Genomic DNA, 6,923 nt, shown 5'->3' with positions numbered 1-6,923 from the left:
TAAACAATTTGAGAGATGCTGTTCAGGTAGGACAAGGTGTCCTTTTCTGGCCTTCTCAGCTCAATAGACTATCATTGCATCAACTCTCGTGGCACTCCGTTTTAGAAAGGCTACCATTGTTAAATGGTTCTCTCCTTACTGAAAGTCCAATTGCTTGCTTCAGCTGAAAGGACCAAGAAGGTTGCCAGTTTGGTGCGTATGCCATTGTTTTTCTATAGCTGCATCCTTACCTCTATTGACAATTCGATCCTTCAGCTTCAGGCTTCAGCCGGTTGGCACGGAGCGTTATTTGATACGCGCCCCTCTGTCGCATCGCAGTTTTTTAATAAATAAATAAATAAAATGCTTATCCTTGTCATCCATATCCTTGATCTCAATTGCTCCTGCTGCTTGCTGATAGATCATGTCGTGCAGCGAAAGGCCGGGCGGTTGAGATGGCTAGTCCGGTCCGGTAGCGTCGCGCTCCTAGCAGGTCCTGGGTTCGAATCTCATCAGAAGCAAATTTCATGTTGCTGGGAGAAAAAAAAACCCTCGCTGTGCTCGCCGCAAGACTTGGCCCTCTCGGGCATGGGCCAGGGTTCGGGGGGGTTTCTCTACCCGGTTAGCCAGTTAGGCTTCCTCTTAATGAAAAAACGATGGGGTTCGTTTGACACCCACCGGGTAGAGTTTTTTTTTTTTTTTTTGATAGATCATGTCGTGCAACCATGCTTATCCTTGCTCTCAATTGTTATCCGTCCTACTATATTGCAACCATGCTTATCCTTGCTCTCAATTGTTATCCGTCCTACTATATTGTTGCTTTTGATGACATTCAGTTTATATACAGCGTTGGTTTTTGTTCTTGTTGTTTAGCTTTTGAACGGAGGGGAAACTTATCTATGCCGAGCTTAGAAAAGCTTGATGCTTATCTGCATTTGGATCGGGTGAAAAGCTTCATGTCCACTGATGCTCATTAGTAGCATACACTACTATATATAAAGCAAAGCAGCCAAGCAGATATTTATCCACTCGATGGCAAGCAAGTTGCGGGGCGATTCAGAATGGTGGCATCTGAAAAAAAAAAAGAAACTGCAGCTTTTGTTAACGTTGTTGTTAGGCCCCCACCTGTTTGCTAATGTCAAATAGTTAGGCCGATGGATGAGTCCAAGTTTGGCGAAAATGACATGGGCACTCAATAATTTTCTTTTTGTAGTAGTCTGCCGGGGCGCTGGCCGTTTCGAACGAAATTTTTTTGTTTTGTGTCCTGCAAAGCAAACCAAGGACACTCTGAAGTCTGAATGAATTAGACGAGTGTGATTGATGAGGTAGCAATAGCATCTTGTTTTTCTGCTTGCATCAAGTTGAACATGAGAATGAGAAGCCATCACTACTACAAAACATTGATACGGTAACACACTCTAACATATCCATTGATGTGTTACAAAGAACTTTGTTGGAACACAAAACTATGCGTTACACATGAAACTTGTAACACATTGAGCTTGCTTTATAAAATTGTCTTACGGACAACAATTATAGTAACACAAAATTAGTGTTACAACTAAAATATTATAAAAATAGTAGTTTTTTAAACACTTCACTAGAAGGTGTAAAATATGTCACATAGAGCTGTCATATAGTAACACAAATATTATAAATCTGGAAGTTCAACCTATTTCTACCGCTGGAGCAAAATAAAAACGAGCAAAAAAAATCTTAAACACAGGGAATCGAACCTTGACTTAGAGCCACAGCAGTACAACCCTAGAACCATTGCAGCACTTCAGCGTTTTTGTCAATTCCATGACCTCATTTTAGTTAAAACTTTGTACGCAACACAACATCAAATCGAAAACCGCCGGGCGACGGCCACAGAAATTGTATCGCCGAGGGCCGGCCGACCTCGCTCCACAGTCCTCATTCCATGCCGTCAACCATCTCATCCGGACTGCGCCGGATCCCAATCCCTGCACCGCGTGTCGATGCTTGCTTGGTTGTTTCTCCTCTACCGCTGGCAAGTATCTCCACTCCCTCTCTCAGATCCGTGCCCTCGCCCAGCCCGGCCACCACGACGGCGGTTTCGATGGGTGGCTCAACCCCTAGCAATTTCGGCGTCGTCCCCGGCCGCGGCGCTAGAGGTTTATGAGCGGAGCATTGCAACAGCGAGGGAGGAGCACTGGAGGATGCCAGGAACAAGATAAGCAAGGATCTACGCTCCGCCTCGTCAATCGACATCCCCGGCCTCCTGCACAGCGATGCCGGCGGCCGACACGACCGCACGAGCGTCTAACTACATCGACAGGTCGTGCCACTGCCCCTAACTCGTGGTTACCTGCCCCATGGAGCTTCTGGCCAATTTTGAGTAAATCGATTCTATTCTTTCCATTTATTGTACCAAAATCTGCAAAATTGATCATTGTGCATGGATGGATCGGATCTAGTAAAATTGATATGTCAGGATCAAGTTGTTCATTTTTTCTGTTGGAACTGATTCATTTTGGTTGGAATCCTTCAGATGAGTTTGTACTGATAAATGTTTAGAGTTTTAGGATTTATTGGCTGATGAAGAATCTCTGAAAAAGTGGTATATATGGCAGAGGCACTCTTTTCAAATGCGCATTGACTATATGGTCCATAATGCAGGCTTCGAAAGTCGTGTATATACCACCTTATTTTTCTTACTGCTTAGTATAGCTCCCTTCTTGACCAAACAATAGTTCTATTGTTACTAGTTCGCTATGAATACTATCTGCGAGATATATATTGCTGCTTTTAGTCTTATTGTACCATAATCAGTCTGTGTTGTTTGAAGCTGAACTGATGCCATGTCTGAAAATTTGGTACCCTTTTCTAATGCATATGTTCAGTCAATCTTACATAGGCTATTTCGTAACTTAATTATATGCCATCACTGATCCAGTCTAAACTTGTTTGATTGTCTCTGCTGCTTTCATTGTTGATAGGCCACTAGGATTTAATTCATATCTTTTGTAAATTAAGATGTGACACACAGTTGAACCAAGCTCGCCTCATATATTATTTCTGCTGCCATTGCATCAGGATCTTATAACCTTTGTGCCCTAGCTACCTCACATTCATACTACTAGTCTGTGCTCTGCCTTGAGACTAGCTAACTGTGTTCAACAGCCTTAAGAAACAGGTAATCTTCTGTTGAACCTTGTTAATATTTGAGACCCATCTTGCTATTACTACATATCATATATTGATCAATCATAGACTGCAAGATGGCGGTTTATTACTATTTAACCAAGGGTGCTTAATTTAATAGTAAAAATGATTATTTATTTGCTTTCATGTTATAGTTCCATCAACATCTTTCTAGTCTCTACCCTAGTGCTATGCTAGCATTGCCAACTTTAGGTTGTCAGATCATTATTTGGTTGACTACACGAGGCCTAAAGGTGATTTTCTTTACCACTCATTATTTCGTTAACATAGCTATTTGCATTGTGCCTTGCAATTATAGGTGTATGGTCTAGAATAAAGTCGAATAATTTGCTTTCGGCATCATCTAGATTATTCTGGACTCACTAGGTACTAGGACAATGCAAAATTATAGCAGCCTTTGAAGTCTATTATTTTATACTATAACTTATGCTTTTAGGACTTTATTACTTTCTCTAATTTAACCAATGTATAGTGAACCCATTTTTATGTACTAAAATGATCATACTTTCTATGAGCTCATGATGGAATTTTCCCTTGCCTGCAGGTGCCACAATCCCAATTTTTGCTTATCTTTTGTTGTTTGCTGTACATGGGGATCAAGAGGCAAAGGACTTCATGGAAAAGATAGTAGTTATATATGTCAGATTATGAAGCCACTTTGTTGTACAGATATGTTTGTATATGCATTGACACTACAAATTATGGAGTGCTAGGAGTTAGTCATATTTATTGATACAATTCGGTGTACGCCAAAGATATTGCTTCTAATTGTTTGAATAATGTGATATGGGATGCTTCTCCAAATTTAATTCATTAATATAAGCAATTCATTCTCTAATGCTTATATTAATTAAAATGTTTTGGTGGTTACAACCATTGTGTTATTATAGATTAATAGTGTTACTAGGAGCCAGTGTAATTCCGTTCTTACAGATAAAAGAAGTGTTACTAGCATACCACTATCAATGTTGCTACAGCCAAAATAGTGTTCCTAGTGCATATCGGTCCATGTTATTTTTTTACAGTAACACATTGGCACACATAGGAACACACTCACAAGTGTTACAGAATGGTGTAACACATTTCTTTATGTAGAAGAACACAAAAAATGTGTTACTAAAACTTGGTTGTAACACATATTCTCGCAAACAAGAACACATATATTGTGCTCCAATAGACCTTAATGTAGTAACATTGAGACTAGGAACGTATATCAATTGTGTTACTGTTGAGCTTAGTAACACTTTTCTTAATCTATAATAACACATATTGGTGTTACTAAATGTCTGTTCTGTACTAGTGCATGTGGTCGAATCGGATGTAAACGCAAAGATTACCGTACGTGCGCCAAACAAATCGCGTACTCGCGTCTCGCTTTTAGGTAGCTAGACTAGATCTGAAGTTGAGCAGGCAGACAACCGATCCCGTCAGGCCGTCACTGCCGCGAGAGGAGCAGCGGCCTCTCGTGCCTCGGAAGAGTTAGCGGCAGCGGCAGGTTGTGTAACACCCGGATACTCCGGCCATTGGCCCGGATACTCCGGGTGTGGAGTTTCTATTTCCATAATTTGGACATCTGGACCCCACAATCAATTAAATGGAAACTATCACTCTCTCTCTCCCTCACTCTCACTCCCTCCCGTTACCTCTCTCCCCCTCACCTCCCTCACTAGCTCTCCCTCTCCCCTAAGCTCTAGATTCCGAAATCTTCCATTTCAACTTAGTTCCAAGGCCAAGGGAGCTTCATTCGGCGTGGGGGAATCATCTTCTACAAGTATTCCACCTTGGGGCGACATCGTTTTCGAGTTCTTGCAAGAGGGACTAGTTCAAGGTACTAAAAGCTAGGGCTCGCCGATTTGGTTGTTTTAGGATGTTCTAGGTAATTTCCTTTGGTCAATCATCTCTATATGCATCCTTCAACTAGGATTCAAGAGGGTTTCAAATTTGGTGGGGTGGTTTTGCCACAAATCAAGATTCCAGTTTTGGGGCGAAAATGCTGTCAAGCCCGGAGACTCCGGGTATAAGCCCGGAAACTCCGGGTTTTGAAAACTCCGGGCGAAACTCCGGGTATAGGCCCGGATACTCCGGGTTTGGGACACTCCGGGCGAAACTCCGGGTATAGGCCCGGAAACTCCGGATTTCGGAATCCGGATACTCCGGGTATGAATCCGGATATTCCGGGTTTTAATAGAACTGTTGGGTGTAGAATTGGGTAAATTTGTAGTGTTTCTATTTGGGCATTTCAAGAATTGTTGTTGCATATCGTATTTGCATACATTCTCATGTCATTGCATACGTGTAGACGCTGCTGCCGAGGGAGCCGTATACGCAGTGGTTGCGGAGCCACAGGAGCCGCAGGGGCCAGCCCCGCAGGAGGAGGTTCGCGGGGAGTCGGCCCAAGGCCCCACTCACCCCAGTGTTGAGCAGCAGGCGCAAGGCAAGCCCCGGTGCACATCCTTTTATTTCAAATTATGACACCTATAATTATGTTTCTATTACTTGTGCATTAGGTTCAGGAATTGTTTGGAACCCTAGTTGCATGATCCCTAGGTTTCCTCGAGTTATACTAGTATATAGAAGACGGTAGAAATGCTATGCTTAAGAGAACTCGGTAGAAGTCGAGTGATTTTCGGGTCACTCGCGAGATATAGGGCATTTAGTCAATCAAAAATTACGGAATGTTAAATTAGATAAAGAAGGAAAGGAAGTTGGAGACCGGGCGGGGAGAGGTTAGCCCCGCCTGTATCGGTTAAGGACCGTTCGTTGCCTGGCCCTGTGATCGAGTTTGAATTGTACTAACCGCATGCCGGGAGTAGGAGGTAGTCGAAACCGGTAAGCCTAGTACTGCTTTGCTTCGAAAGTACAAGACTTCAACTCACCTCCTGGGGTAGTCGAGTAGTCGCGGAGAAATGGGGATGCATGTTTATTTTTGGTGGTCTCACGTTGAGCTCGGCTGACCATATGATGGTGGGGCGGTCCTGTAGTTCGAGGTGGGGAGGGGAATGGTTGATGTGTGGGGTCCGACGGGGCCTATACGCGCCGTGTTGGTTAGGTCCACCTTGCAAGGTTAAATCGGATCGATCCGCCGTACGTCGCATCTCGGATATGAGCACCTTGATCACAGCACCACATCGTAGTGATACTATATGGATTTTAAGTGATGAGTAGTAAGGTCTACCAGGAATTATTACTCCATGTTGTTATGATTGCTTAGCAGGTGCAAATAATAGTTAATGATTTATGAATATAGAATTTGGAGCTAAAAGAGGGAAATTAAGGACTCACTTCTAGAGCCTTTTTCTGCAAAAATAACCAGCAGCCAAAAGCCTTGCATGTCTAGTTATGTGGGCTAAGTTATACCCACTGGTCGGGTAAGCCTTGCTGAGTATTAGAATACTCAGGGTTTGTTGCCACCACTTTTTATTACAGGACACCCGGACGTTGACTTCTGCCCCTGTTGTGTCAAGTTCATCCGCCGGGATGCAGAGGGGTGGCAGGTCGAGGAGCGAGACCCCTAGGTTAGGGATTGTTCGGGTTGTACGCTGAAGGGTTGAGTGTGCAGTCTGTTTGTTTTGTGCAGACCGGTCTGACCGGTCAGTGTGACCGGTCTGACCGGTGGCGTCGGCGGGTAGTGCCGACCGGTCCGACCGGTTAGGAGCACCGGTCTGACCGGTCTTGTTAGATCAGAACTGGTGAAATATAGAGTAGTTGTAGGATCTTTTATATTAGAACTTCAGTCGTGTCTATTGTAAAGTTAT

General features: G+C 43.4%; 1 long non-coding RNA gene across 2 annotated transcripts; it reads left to right on the top strand.

The window, feature by feature from the left end:
- Positions 1–1,771: 1,771 nt before the first annotated feature.
- LOC120690311 lies at positions 1,772–4,006 on the top strand. 2 transcript variants are annotated; one of them, XR_005681701.1, is made up of 2 exons: positions 1,772–3,401; positions 3,713–4,006. It is a non-coding gene; the product is annotated as an uncharacterized LOC120690311 (long non-coding RNA). The 2 variants fall into 2 exon arrangements; XR_005681700.1 differs by having other exon boundaries at positions 1,777–3,139; positions 3,713–3,990.
- The last annotated feature ends 2,917 nt before the right edge of the window (positions 4,007–6,923 follow it).

Source organism: Panicum virgatum, chromosome 9N, assembly GCF_016808335.1.
Source record: "Panicum virgatum strain AP13 chromosome 9N, P.virgatum_v5, whole genome shotgun sequence".
NCBI lineage: Eukaryota > Viridiplantae > Streptophyta > Magnoliopsida > Poales > Poaceae > Panicum > Panicum virgatum.
This window is presented reverse-complemented; position numbering and strand designations above follow the sequence as displayed.